The sequence below is a fragment of the Micropterus dolomieu genome, linkage group LG11 (genome assembly GCF_021292245.1).
Source record: "Micropterus dolomieu isolate WLL.071019.BEF.003 ecotype Adirondacks linkage group LG11, ASM2129224v1, whole genome shotgun sequence".
Taxonomy (NCBI): domain Eukaryota; kingdom Metazoa; phylum Chordata; class Actinopteri; order Centrarchiformes; family Centrarchidae; genus Micropterus; species Micropterus dolomieu.
The window spans coordinates 3,406,140-3,422,857 of NC_060160.1; positions in this window are offsets into that span (position 1 = coordinate 3,406,140).

Here is a 16,718-nt window from a genome sequence, read left to right on the forward strand (position 1 = left end):
TCATCACAATTAAATGAAATAAACATTTGAAATATATCAATCTGTGTGTAATGAATGAATATAATATCCAAGTTTCACTTTTTGAATGGAATTACTGAAATAAATCAACTTTTGGATGATATTCTAATTATATGACCAGCACCTGTACTGCTTGGTATTTTAATACTATATAATAATGCATTTATTTGGATTTATTTATTGATCATGTTCTGTTTTATTAATCTAAATCTGCAATGCATAAAAGTAGTTGAGTAAAAAGGCTGATATTTCCCTCTGGAGTAAAAGTACAAAGTAACATAAAATGGGGTTCCTTCAGTAAAGTACCTCAAAAGTGTACTGAAGTACAGTGCTTTAGTACATATACATAGTTACATTCCAACACTGAATACTGTGATTTGAGGACCCTATAATATATGAGAGTAAATGACCTAAATGTAGCTCTAATTCTACTTTAACTAAACCAAACAATCTTGGCAGCTATGAAGTTATTATCTGATAAAAATGGAAATAAAAATGGAAATCAACTCTGTTGTTACTTTTACAGAGGTAACACTATGAAAACATGGTAAATTTACAGTGCGACACACTGTAAATCATTATGTAATAATATGAAACACTGGATGTTACTATAACAGAATTATGTGCTATCACTACACTGAAGTGTTCTTAGCTCCTGTACTACCCTAATGAAACAAAACATGTCAGATGGATTTTGATGTACACATGTGTTTGGCATATAACACTGTGTACACAGGAGCAACACTTGGAAAATATCTTTTTTTTATTTCATTCTTTGAGATCCTAATGTTCATAGTAACATAATGACAATGGGACATGATACACAGCACCACACCAGCCTTCTTCTGCTTTCTCATTGACTAAAGAATGTTTGTCCTGGAGTTAATCCCTGACATGACGCCTCGTTTCTGCTCCAACACTGAAAGTAATCCATTCCACCACACAAAGAGAGACTACGTGGGTGAGGGGGAGTCAGAGGGAGTCGACGAGGAAGTAAATCTGAACTGTAAGTGAGAGTTAGAGCAGGTTTGGATAATTAGTCACCTAATTTCCAATTAATTAACACAGAACCACGCAGCTATATAACCTGGGTTGCAGGTGTGTGTGCATGTGCGTGTGTTATATGACACTTTTGCTGAAGTGTTTCACAAATGACATTTCTGTTCTGACATGTTACACCCTCCTCCCTGCTGATACAGAAATCTGATTCTTGCTTCGTGACAATCAGTCACATTATGTTACCACACTCCAATAATAATCATTTTATGGACATTTATGTACTTTGGATTCAACCTTCATTAAAGCTGGAGTAGGCAACATTGAAAAACCAACAAGACTGACATCCAGACGATTGATGTGATTTTTAAAGTATTCAACTAAAAAAATCCCACCACCTCCCTTCAGGCCTCCCTCCAAAGCCACTCCCCCAAAACACATGAGTGGGACGTAAAAGACAATTTCACCAAATATAACAAAACATGCTGCTGGAAATGCATCACCTATCCCAGCTTTAATTTAAATTAAAGTCTTAAGACTCCTAATAGTTGGACATGTTGGGAAATATGCTTCTTTTTCTTGCTGAGAGTCACACGTATTCATATCATTTACTTTAGTACTTATACCACAAAATGTCAAGTTCCTTTAAAACCTTACTTTAGTAGAAATATATAAATATTATCAGCGAAACATACTTAAAGCATGAAAAGTAAAAGTACTCATAGTGCAGTTAAGTATTCCCTTCAGTCAGTGTTTCACTATGAAATCTGATGTTTCTGGATTAATATTCCTGCTGTGTTAATGTGTATGTAGCATTTTCCTGCTGTAGATGTTTAAGGTTGACCTCATTTGATCTGCTTTATATCCTGTTAGTAGTAGTTAAATCTACAGCAATGCATAATATTCCATAAGGTCATCATATGTTGCATCGCTGTCCTGTGAGTCAAAATAAGGCAATTTTTCATGAGCTCAGAGTTTTCAGCTTTGTGACGGCGCTTTTTTCGGCTAATCCAAGGGGGTCTAAAAAGTTAACTTAGCAGAAGAAGGAAGAGGATTTTCTCAGCCCATAAAGGAACTCTTCATTCTGCAGTTCATCACAAACATTCACAATCACCACGTCTGGAGATACATGGATTTTACTGGAAGTGGATGAAAATCTGCACTCTGAAAAGTAACTAGTAACTAATTAAGTTAAGTGTAAAGTTCCATAAAATGGAAATACTTAAGTAAAGTAGTACTTGAGTAAATTTTACATTCCACTAAGTACTAACAGCAAAATGTGCTTAAATCTGTGCAGAATGTCCCATTTCAGATATTATTATATTATTAGTGATGCGTTCACATTTAAGTAGCATTTTAATGTTACAGCTGTACTTTTAACTACTTTATATAATGATTTAATCTATAGCACAGCATCATGTTTTATAAACTGATCACACATTTTCTTTGTAAAATCTTAAGATGTAAAGTAACGGCATCTGTCAGTTAAGTATTAAGGACCTTGTGGTCACATTCCACCACTGGATGGCTATACGCTAAATGTGAAGCTACAACCTGGTTGTTGGTTAGCTTATCTTAGCATAAAGACAGGGAATGAGGGGAAACAGCTAGCCTGGCTCTGTCCAATCTGTTTCTGATCCTGATTGTCTGGTAGAAAGATGATGGACCAGATCTCATGTTTGTTTATTCATGAGCTTCACCCATCATGCTCTGATGGTTGAGGTCACATTGGCAAACAGCGGCTGCATTGATTATCTTGTGGCTTTGAAATGGCTGATCGTCTCTTCCACTGGCAAACATCTGAAATCACACTTTGCGCATTACAAAAGCAAGGCTGGGGAAAGAGGGAAGATTACAGCTGAGACATTCGACACAACCACCAGCAACAGCGCAATCTATTCCATCTCTGTCCCTAAAACTCACCGGCTGACAGACCGTCATCTTGTCGACTGGTTTGTCCGCTGCTGTACATACTTGTCAGGACATCTTCCAGCTGCTAAAACCAGCATGTCCTCCAGCGCTGGCAGTGGTCCCAGTATGTCAGAGCACAGGGGCCGGATGAAGAGAGCCGCTCAAGGCAAAGTGACACTGATACTGTGAGCTGCCTCCTCTTTCAGCTCAGGTTAACTGGAGCAGAAACCTGCAAAACCACCTCTGCTTTTTGAACATTTAACTGTTTAACTGTTAACTGAAATGTATTTTAGCTTTAGCCACCTGACATATTTAGCTACTTTAGCTAATATCCTTTAGCTTCTAAAGCTTTAGCTTCTCGATGTCCTTTAGCTACTTTATGTCTACTTTATATATGACGTCCATAGCTATTTTACCTTTAGCTTAATACTGCGTTCTACAGAACTCATACATTTCCGACCTTGCACTAGTAAAAAGTATAATGGAAGGCCACATAAATTTGGAGTTTTGACTTAAAAACGCTGTCTGACGTCACAGAACAATGGCAGCACCTATGGAAGTGCAAATTGTAAATGCTAAACCATCAACTAAAAGGCAACGTTAAGTATACATAAACATAAAGTACACTTGTACACTATGTACTTACTTGCCTAGTGCATGAATTTCCGCAGGGTAGTGTTGTCTCAAATAAAACATAGTTGTTGTGCATTAATCGGAATATTCAACCGTTTGTTCTTCTGCTTCTTCTTTATAATGGCGAATTGTAACCAGACTGATATTTAAGGCAATATTTTAGCATGATTGTCATTTGCCAAAATGTCTGCAGGCTTTTTAGCTCTAGTGTTAATTTTGTCAACCATTTCAAAATTTAATCTTAGTCTTAGACCTGTGTCAAATGTCCTTGCTAGTTTTTGTCATTTTTAGTCCACTGTATACAATTTTTTTCAATCAAGTTTTAATTGACTGAAAGTCTGGGTATTTTAGGGTTAGGTTTAAGTATTTTAGTCTAGTTTTAGTCATTAACCATCATTCTTTTCATACCCATTAGTATAATTTTGATTAGCATTGTGGTAAATCTGCTCTAACCAAAATAGAGATATTTATCATGTCAGTCTTTATTTCACTCATTTCACATATAGATAAAATGTTTTGTAAAACTTGAATGTCATCTTTGTTCTCATTTTTATTGCGGTAACTTACCTCAATTCCCAGGTCGTTAGTCTTGAAATGTTGCTTCAAATTCGTAGTGTTTTTTTCCAGATTGTCCTTGTAACCACATTGCTTGCCATCCGATATGATTAGGCACTCTGTTTTTTGTCCATCTCACTGTAACTTTGAAATGGGACCAAATACATAAGCACCTCTTTCACCCTAGCACTTTGTGTTCATCACCAGAGTTCGCATCCTCCACAGTACAGAAACGTTTTCCTCCCACACCAGGCATCGCCCCGATCGGCCAGCATTCAAAGCACAGGAAGAAGAAAATACAGCTGAGTGAACACTGTTCAAGTGTAAAGTTAGAGGGAAAAATTATGGCCTGTAATATTTTGTCTCCTCATTATACAGACAACAAAAAAAAAGAGAGATTTAATTAACGTTTTTATTTTATGAATTACATTTTAGTGTCGTCATTTTTTGTCAACAACATTGCATGTGTAAGGACATTGTCGCTGTCTCGTCTTTGCCTTGTTTTAGTCACGGTAAAAAAGGTCGTTGACGAATATATTTCGTTTAGTTTTGTCTGATAAAAGTAAAACTAGTTTGCTCTCTTGACTTCGATTCGATGTATTTAATTAAAATGAATAAAAATTAAGTGCTTTTACTTTTACTTGCTTGTGTGCAATCACAACCTCTGAACCTGTGCTGTTGAGTAATATAGGTTGCTGGTCCCTCTCCTTCCTGTACGTAGTCAAGATGGCGATGGCGTTCCACACTCAACTATTTGACAGTAATGAGTGTAACATCTAGGTTCTCTTAGTGTGCTGCATTTTCCCATACTTTTCAGTGTGAATGCACTTATGCACTCAAAATTGCAAGTAGCATGGAAGTTGTTGTTGTTTCCCTTCTTTGTAGTTAACAGGAATTCACCCTACAGTAGTTCCTGTAAAATATAAACACATCATCGAGAGTGCGAAAACATTCATTACAGATTACTTGAAAATGAAGAATTTTTTCTCCTAAATGTCCTAAATATTCAGAAAAAAACAAATGTCTTTTTTTTTAACACTTGATTCAAAACATTCATTAGCTCTTTATTTACAGAAACGCCTTTTACTTGCATCGATCCTTCAGTGCTGCTTTGTTTCTGATAAGATCTGTGTCTTCTAATGGTTTTATTTAATGGACAAAGAGAAGGAGAGAGCTACCCAGTGGTCCCATCCTCCGTGTTAAGTGCAGGTCGAGCGAGGTTCATCTCCAGCTGATCATCTTACAGAGAGAGAGAGAGGCCCCGGTCGTGCTCGGACGACCACAGACTTGCCCACTTGTTAAAAAAAGCCCAACATGCTTTTATAAATTAGCCTGTTAGCATCATTGTGATCATTATTATGACACTGTAACTGTGTCATGAGTCAACTGAGAAAAATAGCAATAACCCAGAAAAAGACTGTGAATGTGTTTTCCACAGAAGATAAAATACAACCTTGTGATCTATGTTCATACCAAAGTCCTTTTTTAATTTGCTTTTGTTGTATGATTTACTTTTAAGGGGGCTATAAGAAAGTTTTTCAATGAAATTAATCAAATTGTCATTGCCTTATTGTCAATGGGCTCAAAACTCACTTAGAAATGAAGCACACACCTGTTTTCTCCATTGCTTGCATCAGCCACTATTCAGCCCTGTGCGCGCTCCCGAGCCTCTCTCTTGCTACAGCGACCACACGGCAGCTAACAACATGCAGTCCACTAACACCATAAAACAACCGGCTCACAGCAAAACACAGCCTCCACGTAGGGATACAAAACAACAACAAAGTTTTATGTGCTGAAGCCCATCAGACCAAACAAGTTCAGATGATGTCAAGTAAGAACAAAATGAACATTAATAAAGCTGGAGAAACACAGAGAAAGTTACGATAGCTCGCCGGCTAACGCCAAGCAGTTGCTGATGTTATCTCAGGTAGGGGAGGCCGGGTATGGTTGTAACACTTTTTGGTTCAGTAACTATAACTCACAGAATTTTTTTAGAGTTCTCAAATTTACCCACATTACTACAAATGACTCCAATTTAATCCTCTACAAGAATATCACAGACCTCATGAGTTGATGTCAAATGCAATGTGTAAGTTGTAACAATCACACAAAAGAATCAAGAATAAATACCACACTACATGATAAGCTTCCAAAACAACCACCACACAGTGGTGATTGAGTGGAGTGTAAAAATAATCAAATAAATCAGATTTTGTTCCTTTAAATCATTCAGCACACATGTGAACATGTTGGAGCATTTTGTCTGCAGGTTGTGAAACCCAAATCCAGCCTGAATAGAGCTGGTATGAATTATTAAACTCTCCTTTCTGCACGCGGACGATGGTTAAGTCGATTTTGACAGGCATTTAGGAAAAAGGGCCACAGAAATATTTTTCAAACAAAAGCTCTTGATAGCTTAATGGTTGGTAAATCCAGGCCTCCTGCAGGACGGAGTCAGGTGGGCGGTTTAGGGAGGTGAAAAACGGTCATCTGCGGTCAGAAACAGACTTCCAGGACTCCAGGAGATCTGAAACGGGCCAAACCAGGACTTCAAAAAGGATATATGGGCAGCGGTGGAATGTAACTAAGTACATTTACTCAAGTACTGTACTTAAACTACAAATTTGAGATGATTAATTTCTTTTCATGCCACTTTATACTTCTGTTCCACTACATTTATTTGACAGCTTTAGTAAAAAATCTGCCAAACAAGTGAAGAGTTTTTAATAGTGCTGGGCAACGATTAAAAATGTAATGCGATTAATCACATGATTTTCTGTGATAAATTGCAATTAATCGCATAGTAATGCACAAAATTGAAATGTGGTTTGCAAAGACTTTAAACAAATTTTAACCAGCAGTATTCCCTTTACACAGTAGCAATAAAATATTTCTTGTAAATCTCAACTAATCAAATCAAATATAAAACCAAAGCTATTTGCCACTTGCAGGGCATTACCTTTTATTAACTTGTTAAAACAAGTTAGAGTCCAGAGCCATGATCATAACATAACAGGCATCTTCTGAGCAGCAGGTTAACAGATATAAATCTGTTTTCTTGGTTTTTTTCTGATCAGCAGCACGAATCATTGGAAGACTTTCAAAAAAAAAAAAAAACTGCGTTAACATGAGATAAAATAATTGTGGGCGTTAATTTTCTAATGTGTTAACAGATAATAACATGTTAACGTAGTTTTTACTTTTTTTTTTTTTTTTAATGTGATCATCATTTACCACCCAGTGTCAATAAATTAGTTTTAGCTATGTAGCAAAATTACTTCAACAATTTCTATGAACGCTTAATGTCCAGTTTCAAGGACAGTAATTTGTGTCAAATACATCTTTACTCACCTGTCCAGCAGCACTGTGGCTGTAATATTATATTACGACGATGTAACCTGAGATTGCACTTACTATAATATTGGGACACTTTCGTCTATTTCAGGTCTTAAGATCTTAAAAGGAAAAGTTTTCTGGGTGTTCAAGGTGAGTAAAGCGCTGAATACATCTACCTGCTCGGTATAATTTCCTCCTGGTCTTTTTTGTGTGATCATGTTGATATTTCCCAGACAACACTTCCCCAACCTTTCTTGTCTATCCCTCAAAAAAGGGATTTGTCAGACCACATAATGTTTTGTTGTTGGGTGAGCTTAACGTTGACAGATGAACTCCAGAAACCTCCAAATGCCCTCTGGAGGAGCTAGAGTCTCTTTCCTTTTGACATCTCCGTGTTTAACCATGAACTTAGAACTGGAGCTGAAACAATTTAACACAACAAAGAAATACTCAGGAAAGGGCGTTTACACTGATATTTTTTCCTCCTTTTGAAATAACATTCTTGTTGATTTACTGAGAAAACCTCAGCTGAAGCCTCCAGACGCTTTCCAGCAATCAGGGAGCAACATTAAACTGAGACACAACAACCATCATCACTGCAGGTCTGAACTGTCTGAACGCTTTGGGTTCAGAAACAGGCCAGCGAGTGCGTTCAGCTCCTGAAAACTGTAGAGAGCCTCAGACAACAAGCACCGACAGCGGCTGTCTAGAAGAGAGTGCCTCACGGAGTCCATCTTTATCTTTACAAAGGGGAACAAACGTCACACTAATATCATCAGACTTGTTCGGAAGCTATGTCTGAAAAAACATTTGAGACAGATGTTTCCTGTAGGTGAGGTACTACACATCCACAGGTAGGTTTTATACACAGGTTTGGAAGTTTTATTTTTCCATGCAGGTAAATTGCAGCTGGACACACAAGCTACATCAAAAGTGTGCATAAAAGAAAACAACAGTGTTTCTGGACGACAAGAAATCTATCCTTCATATAAGATGGGTGAAAATGCATTGACGATCCAATGGGCTTTTGAAGGGTTTAAATTCCCTTAAAAACCCTAAAGTGTGGTATACTTTGGAGTGTTTAGTTGTACATAGCACATGTCCTTCCCAATCCAAGAGGAAATGGGATATAAATGTTGCTTTTGTTGACGTATGACAAAAACAATGGCATGTTCTGACGAGATAACCTGCGTAGACTCTGACTTGGAAAACAAGAATTAAATGGATTTCCACTTTCCCCATTCAACCTTATAAATTAATCCAGCCATTACAGACACATTAAAACCCCCCCAAAAATGACTCCTTTAAAGAACTCACTTCAACACAATGCGCAAAGCATGATGCACAACGCTCTAATGTGTCTTTTGAGATTCTGTAACTACGACATGTGGTCTGAGGAGGTCTTAGGAGGTGTTTCAACTTTTTCTAAATGTTCACACTCGACGCCGGGGTGAAAAGTCTGCTTTTGAGTAAAATTGAAATAAAAACAAAACCTGACAAGCGGTACTCGGCTGTTCGCGTGAAAAGTGGCAGAAGTCATTGTATGATGAACGAAGCAGAGCAGAGAGAAGTTCCAACCCTGTCACACAGCTGAAACACGGCTTGAAGATTGTATGATTGTCGGATTGTCTGTTTCAGAAAGTTACAAAAGATGTGTACAGTTTTATCCAAACAATTTTTGCACCTCTCATTCACAAACACACTCACACCAATGGCAGCGAGCTACCATGCAAAGGGGCACAAGGACACTTCAACATGGGACAGGAGGAGCTGGGGATCGTACCGCCAGCCCTGTGGCCAGTGGACGACCTGCTTTACCTCCTAGTACATTTACTAAGTGGTGGAAGCAATCAGGGGCCGATTGCACAAAAAAACATAAATTAAGATTTTCCTTAAAGTCTGAGTTAAGGTTTCCTTAAAATACATTTGGTTGCACAAAACACCCTTATATCTTCTCCTTAAGATGCGCAGTTAAGTATTTGAGGTTTTCTCCATACCTTGGTAATATATATTGTGTAAGTATAAGTGTGTTAATCTGTTGCACAAAAGACCTTAGCAACCAAACTAAGGAAAAGAATTTAAGGAACCTCTGGCTTTATCTTAACAGCAACATGGTTGAGTCTATGGCGATAAATGAAGAAATTTTACATATCCTGAGAAGAGTGTTCTGCGACCGGGAGAATCCAATGGATACGCTAAATGATGAGTAAAACGAGAAGGCTGGGAAATTTATCGCTAGCTCGCAATACAGTCTAGTTTATATCTATAGCCTAAATAAAGTTATTCTTGGGTTCCCTTCTATAATTGGTGATCTCTTTTTTGGCCAGAACAGACAAGTTGTCATACTTCTTTTGGATCTCCTGGATGAACCTCTTCACAAGACTTTTTGAGTTAATTTTCGAAGCGATTGCCTCCCACATTTGCTTTTTGTCGTTTGCTGTTATTTGCGGATAAAATTTACTTTTTAATATGTGCTTTGTTTTATTAAATTCCTCCAGCAGTACAATTTTATCCTCCTCTCCTGGTTCTCTTGTCTTCTTTTCTTTCCAACTTTGTACAGTAATAACAGGTCAAATACTGATGCATGCAGACAGTCTCCATGATAACAGTAGAATTTTACTACTGTAAATTCTCTATAAATGTAGTAAACACCTTATTGCTTTTCCTTAACTAAGGAAACGTTTAAAGAGACTCTGTGCAACACCCTTAAGTAAATTCCTTAACTAAGGAGAAATTAAGACTTAAGTGTCATACTTAAGAAAATAACTTTTTGTGCAACCGGCCCCAGATCTTTCACTTACTTAAAGTAGTAAGAGCACAGTATAAAAACACTCATCTCATACTGTTCCTGCATTCAACATTTTAAAGCATTTGCATCAAAATGTACTCAAAGTTATGCAGAATGGCCAGTTTGATAATGGTCACTTTAATGTTGCAGCTGGTAAAGGTGGAGCTCATTTTAACAAGTGGTTACCTGTTTGGAGGATCTAGTGCAGGAGTGGCCAAACGTTTTGGTTGTGGGTCATAAACAGAAAAATGTTAAAGTCACAGCCCAAAATTCTGAAATTTTCGGCATTCACTTGCTATCTTCTGTCCTTTCGGTTCTGCCATGTCTAATCAACAGAGGTAAATGTCTAGTAATCCATCATTGTAGGTCAAGTAGTGCCTCTATTGTTCAAACTAATGCCTGGATTTTACCAGTGCATGGCTTCATACCTCACAGGGAGCCTTTCAGAAGCAGAGCTTTTTGCCTGCCTTATTTTGTTGACTCGTTCAAAATGAGTTGATTTCGTCATTTGTTCTTGATTTTTGTGCTTCGATCATGGGTAAGTACGTAGTGAGACGGTTTCTTTTTTGTGTGTTTATTGTTGATGTACGATCAGGCGCCTGCGCAGGGTGTTTTATTTTGAAAATAATTTGGCATTTCTATGACACTTCTGTGTCTGACTTCCTGCCCGGCTCGAACTGCTCTGTGCAGCTTGCACATCAGAAAAAAAAAATTAGCCTCATATTCTCCGTGGGGCAGAGCGGAGAGCCACTTCTGAATACCAGGTAGTCATTCAGTGTTTAAACTAGGATGTGCATACAGTGTATTTTACTAGAAACTAGCTAAATCCATATTCTAGCTTATTTAAAAAAATTCACAGCGAGCCATGTAAAATCAGGCAGTGGGCCACAGTTGGCCCCGGCAGTAGTTTGGCCACCCCTGCCCTAAAGACAGAGGGTGTCATCTGCTGTACAGATTGTAAAGAGGCAAATTAGTGATTTGTGATATGGGATTGTATAAATAAAACAGTATTGGGGTAAATGTACTTACTTACATCGCACCACTGCTGATAGTTTTGCACTCGTTTTAATTTTGAATGCAGGACTACTGAGTATTGCTACATTTTGGTATTACTACTTTCGCTGAAGTAAAAGATCTGAGCACTTTCTGCACCCCTCCGCTTCCCATCAGCCTCTCTGTTTTCATATATCAGGACACCCCTCCGTGTATTATCACTTACACGCACTGTGCAGCTTTTTGCTGTTCACACGCAGCAGAGAAACATTAAATCTGGGCAGAGAGAGTCGACTGTGTGTGTGTTTGTCAGCTGCAGTGTGAACAGAGCTCGACTCTCTGAGGATCCACCAGCAGCCCGATCAGCACTCTGAGCTGTGGAGACGCCTGATGCCAAACAGATCAATGATGGTTCCTGTCTGGCCAGGCGGACGCTCCGTCTGGAGAACCAAGTCTTCCATCACAACATATTGAGGGCAACAAACCACCACCCATCACCCTCCCTCCTCCATCCTTTCCCCTTCCTCCCCCACAGAGAGGCATAGACTGCAGACAAAGGCTGGCAGAGAAAACACTGCTGTTCGTCAGAAAAGAGGATTTCTGTTGTGAATGGAAAAGATCAGACGCAGCAACTGTCACCAAAACGTCTCGTCCCGGCCAGTTTATCCAGGAAATTATGACAGTTTCAGATGACTAACGCTCAACATGAACTTCGTAATAAAAACCAACACTGTGCTGCAGTTTCTGTTTTTTCTGCAGCTGTGGACAGGTTACTTTCCGCTGGATAATGTCTGGTGTCATGACACTACACATGTATTGTAAACATTTTTAAGTTAATGTTATGTTTTTCTAAGCACTTGATTAGTTTAGTTATCTACTTGACAGATAACTATTTGGACTAATATTCAAGACAAAAGGGTAACCTACACTTTGCAGCTCTTAAAGTCCACATTAAATAAACTTGGAAATATGGTTCTGGTCATAATTTTTAAAAAATGCACAAGAAAAAAGACAACAAAGTAGAAGTGTAGGTATATTGTCAGGTACCTGAACCAGAAACTGTCACTACAGGAATATTATAAGTTTATCATAAAAAATTGTCTTTAATACTGGTTATAAAAATATAATATATGTACATATGCCACTACATGTTTTTAATATCGGTTACAGACATATAATGACATAGACTATAAAAATAATTTTATATTTATATTATTATTATATTTATATATTATTTATATATACATTTTAAGAATATTATAGGGGTAGTGTAACTGTATATTGTCGAAAGTATAATAAATCCGAATATGTGTGAAAATGTTTATAACATATTTGAAAACTATCACTTTTGCCAAAATCTGATATTGTTGATATATAACACATTTATTTTTCTGATATTGGTGAGAGACATGAGACTATATATCAGTTTTTATATGGGATTTTTTTAATGTATAATGATGTCACTAAATTGTTAATATTTGTTCAAATTTGATTCTGTGAGTTTTGGATTGTTTGGATTAAGAATCATTTATTTATTTATTTATTTATTTATCTCCCCATTCATCTATCATGTGACCAGAACCCATATATATATAGATATATGTAGAGACTGTGCAGAGTCTCTTTCTCTATGGATCAACAAATCATATGTTAATGACCTGTAATAAATAGCACTGTTTAGTTCACATTATACAGTTAAATAATTAAATTTAACAGTACATCTTTTCACAGGATGGATTTCACAGCACAATGACAGTAATAATGGCCCAATATGTCACAGCATTTATACATGTTCTGAACATTATGAACCATTCCATTTTCACACGGTTATAATTACACTCCATTACAGTAAAGATTATACAACAGGAAGTCTATAGGAAGAAAGGCGTCAGTGCCACCTTCTTTTCTTTTCTGCTGTCAACACCAGGGGAGGAGAGCAACAGCAAAGACATAAGAGAGAAATAAAGAGAAATTGCCCTTTAACAAAGTGTTTCATGCACTTGCATGCAGTGTCAGTGAGCTGCAGAGACGTGGCTGATGGAGTTTCAAATGTGTTCACCTGCTGTTTCCTTTTAGAAGAACAAAGTTTATAAGTAGTGTTGAAGAGGAATAAGAAGTCGGATTTTATATTTATGTGGTTTATTTTCTTTACATTTACTACATCACTGCTGACACAATATTATTATCTGGTCAGTGTGATGAATCATCAGCTGCAAACTCAGGAAACTGCTGCGGCAGATTTTAGACTTTAGTATTTTTTTAATTATCATGTATTTGGCTTATAGAATACAAAACATACATACACAGCACAAGGCTGCATAACGAAACTAAATTTGTAGTTCTTCATGCTACACACGCAACGTAAGTGTATATTAAAATATGGTAAAATACAAAATAAAACAATATATACAGTTATGTATATACATACATACGTGTGTGTGTGTGTGTGTGTGTGTTTCATGTTTAGGATTTTGATCCTGCATCAGGAATGTATAGTTTTGTTGTTGTTTTTTTGTGGATTGTTTTCCTCATTCCCATCATCATTTCCTGTTATAGCAACTTTAGATTTATAAGAAGTTGTTAATTACCAATTAAGAGAAGTTCCATCTTCGAAAAAAACACATGAAAGTCATATTTTCAAAAGTATGTTTCCTATAGGCAATACATCTACATGTGTATTTTTTCACAAAGGCTGTTTTAAGGGTTGAATAGATTTACAGGATATTTACAAAATAATCCAACCATAAATTTACATATGGAAATTTGTATCTGAGCAAAAAAATTATGTGTAAAAAGTATGTAAAACTGTGGTTTTCTCATGTGGAATATCTGAAAATGTGTATATTGACATGCAAAAATTATATTTAACATATTATAAATTACATTACATTTATTAGCTGACTTTTTTATTCAGATTGACTTACAATATGTGCATTCAGCTATGTGGATAAAACATATGTTATAAACAAACATATGATATAAACAACTGCAAGAATCATGCAAGTACATCAACCTCTTCACACTACATGTCATGGCTTCCGTCTCAAGTTGCCCGTAAACCTTTCATGAGTTAAGAAAAATGGGGTACTTTCAGTTTTCAGATAATCCACTAGGTATGTGTATATGATTTATTGAGTTTGAGAAGGGGAGGATTTTTCTTAACTCATACAGAAACTTAACAATTCAGTTCAAGAAAAAATGAACAAAAATCACCAAATCTGGAGAAATGTGTGTTTTCATTAGGCAGTGACAAGTTGCCTTTTTGCATAGTAAGGCTTTAAATAAATAAACGATATGCTTGTTCACCAAAAAAATTCAACCATGCCTCTAATCATTTTTACTTATAATAAAGTTGAGTATTTTCAATCTTAAGACAGAATTCGGTGTAACGATCAGTTTTAAAATGAAAAACTGTGTGTGTGTTTAGTGTAACGCAGTGTGTACTCTACCATATTGGTCACAGGATACACACTGAGCCCTGCTTAGCTAAAAATACACACATAAACACACCAGGCCTTGTTTAGCCATACAATCTGCAAACACAGCAACAACACAGACACACAGATACAGACCAAACACACACAGTCAGCCAGTATAAAGCTGACAGAGGCTGACAGATTTAATATTGCACCTCATTATATTTGCTGTTGGTTTCTGTGTCACATCGACCGGCTGGTTTACCGCTGATCCTCTGCCTGACTTTTCTGTTTGAAAACTCTGATGCTAATCTGGTGTTGAGTCTGTGGTCAGATTATGGAAGTGTCAGCGTCTGTTTCAGATCAGACAAAAATGAGGTTCTGGTTTCTTTTCATTATTTAAACACAACCTGGAGTTTCGGTTAGTAGCTAAAAGATGATGGACAAATCTAATGCAAGGCAGATTTTAATATGTGTGCATGCTGCTGATCACTGATATTTTATTCTCCTATTTGCTGGTCAAAATGTAGAAAGCATTCAGTGTTTCCTCTTATTATATGCGTCCGGCCCATCTTCACCAGAAAAACAGGCATATAGGTTGATTATTATATAGCTATAATAATATTAACATTTTTTGGTTAGGCCGCAACCTCAAGTGGCAGAAGATGTCAGCGACAAAATCCATGTAAGGAGGAGGTGGGGTGGATGGATAAGTCAAGTAAACTCAGGACTTTCACTCAGGAGACTGAGCTTTGTGTCCTGTGTGAAAGTTGAAGTTAATTTACTTCACGTAAAGAAACATATTTATTTTAAATAAAACTACAATGTTTTTCTAAACCTAACAAAGCAGTTTTGTAGCTTAAAACTAACCAAACTATGACTGTTTCACAACTTTAACCACGTGGTAACAATCATGTGACTTACTGTAGATCATGTGACTTGGGTAACAAACTTAAGGGCTGATACACCTGTCGCTGGACCGGTCATGTTGTACTTTCCAATGGACATATATGTCATTTTGGGACACTTGACAATTTACCTGTTTAGTAATTTAGTTATGAGGGCGTGTTGTTCTGTCAGGGGGGAAAAAAGTTGACCTCACACTTTCTGTAGTTAAAAGATTAAAACTTACCTCCTTCTCCACAGGATGGTGAGAGATGATGAGAGTTGGGCAGTTGGAGAAGTTGAAACTTGCATATTATTTCCAGGGGAACACCTGACTCTCCCTCCTCTTTGCCATTTCCATCCAAAAACAACAACAACAAAGACTTTTTAGATGTTTTTCTTATTACATATAATTTATTAATTTTCTTTGTCTACTGCAACCAAACAAGATGCCTGAATCACAGTGAAGTAGTGCTTTATATTTAGATGTGTCCCACACCACCTTAAAATAGTTGTTCTCCAGTCCTCAAAGAATATTTTGACGAGAAAGTTGTTTATTGTGTTTATTCCGTGGCACTTTTTCAACATATAAACTGTGATTGCTGTAAAAATGTTGATTTAATGTTGATTTTTCAACTTTAACCATATAGTAACCTTTCTGACCACAGCACACTTTAATATCTGGGAAATCACTGAAATGTAGATGCTGATTGTTGGATGTTGATCATTAAGTCACATGACGTTTAACCAGTGTTAATGTTGTGAAAGGGTCATAGTTTGGTTCGGTTTAGGCAACAAATCTACTTGGATAGGTTAAAGATTGTGGGTAAGGAAGTATGTCATGCAAGTCACATGACATTAGTAAGTAAAGTGACTTAACTCACATGGCGTAAGTCACCTACATAACGCTATTCAACTTAAAACTTTTTAAAAAATGAACTTTGACTTTCTTTCACGCGAGACTCAGAACCCTGGTCTCCTGAGTGAAAGTCCTGGGTTCGGCCTATCCACCCCGATAGCCTCACAAGAAAAATGGCTGTACAGGTTGATTATGCAGCAGCTTATTTTGACCCATATTTATGTTTTTTGTAACCCTTAGTGCAGGGTGCGAATTACACAATGACAATCGTGGGGGATCAACTTTTTTTCCAGGTCAAAAAGAAAACCCAGTACAGCCAGCGCAC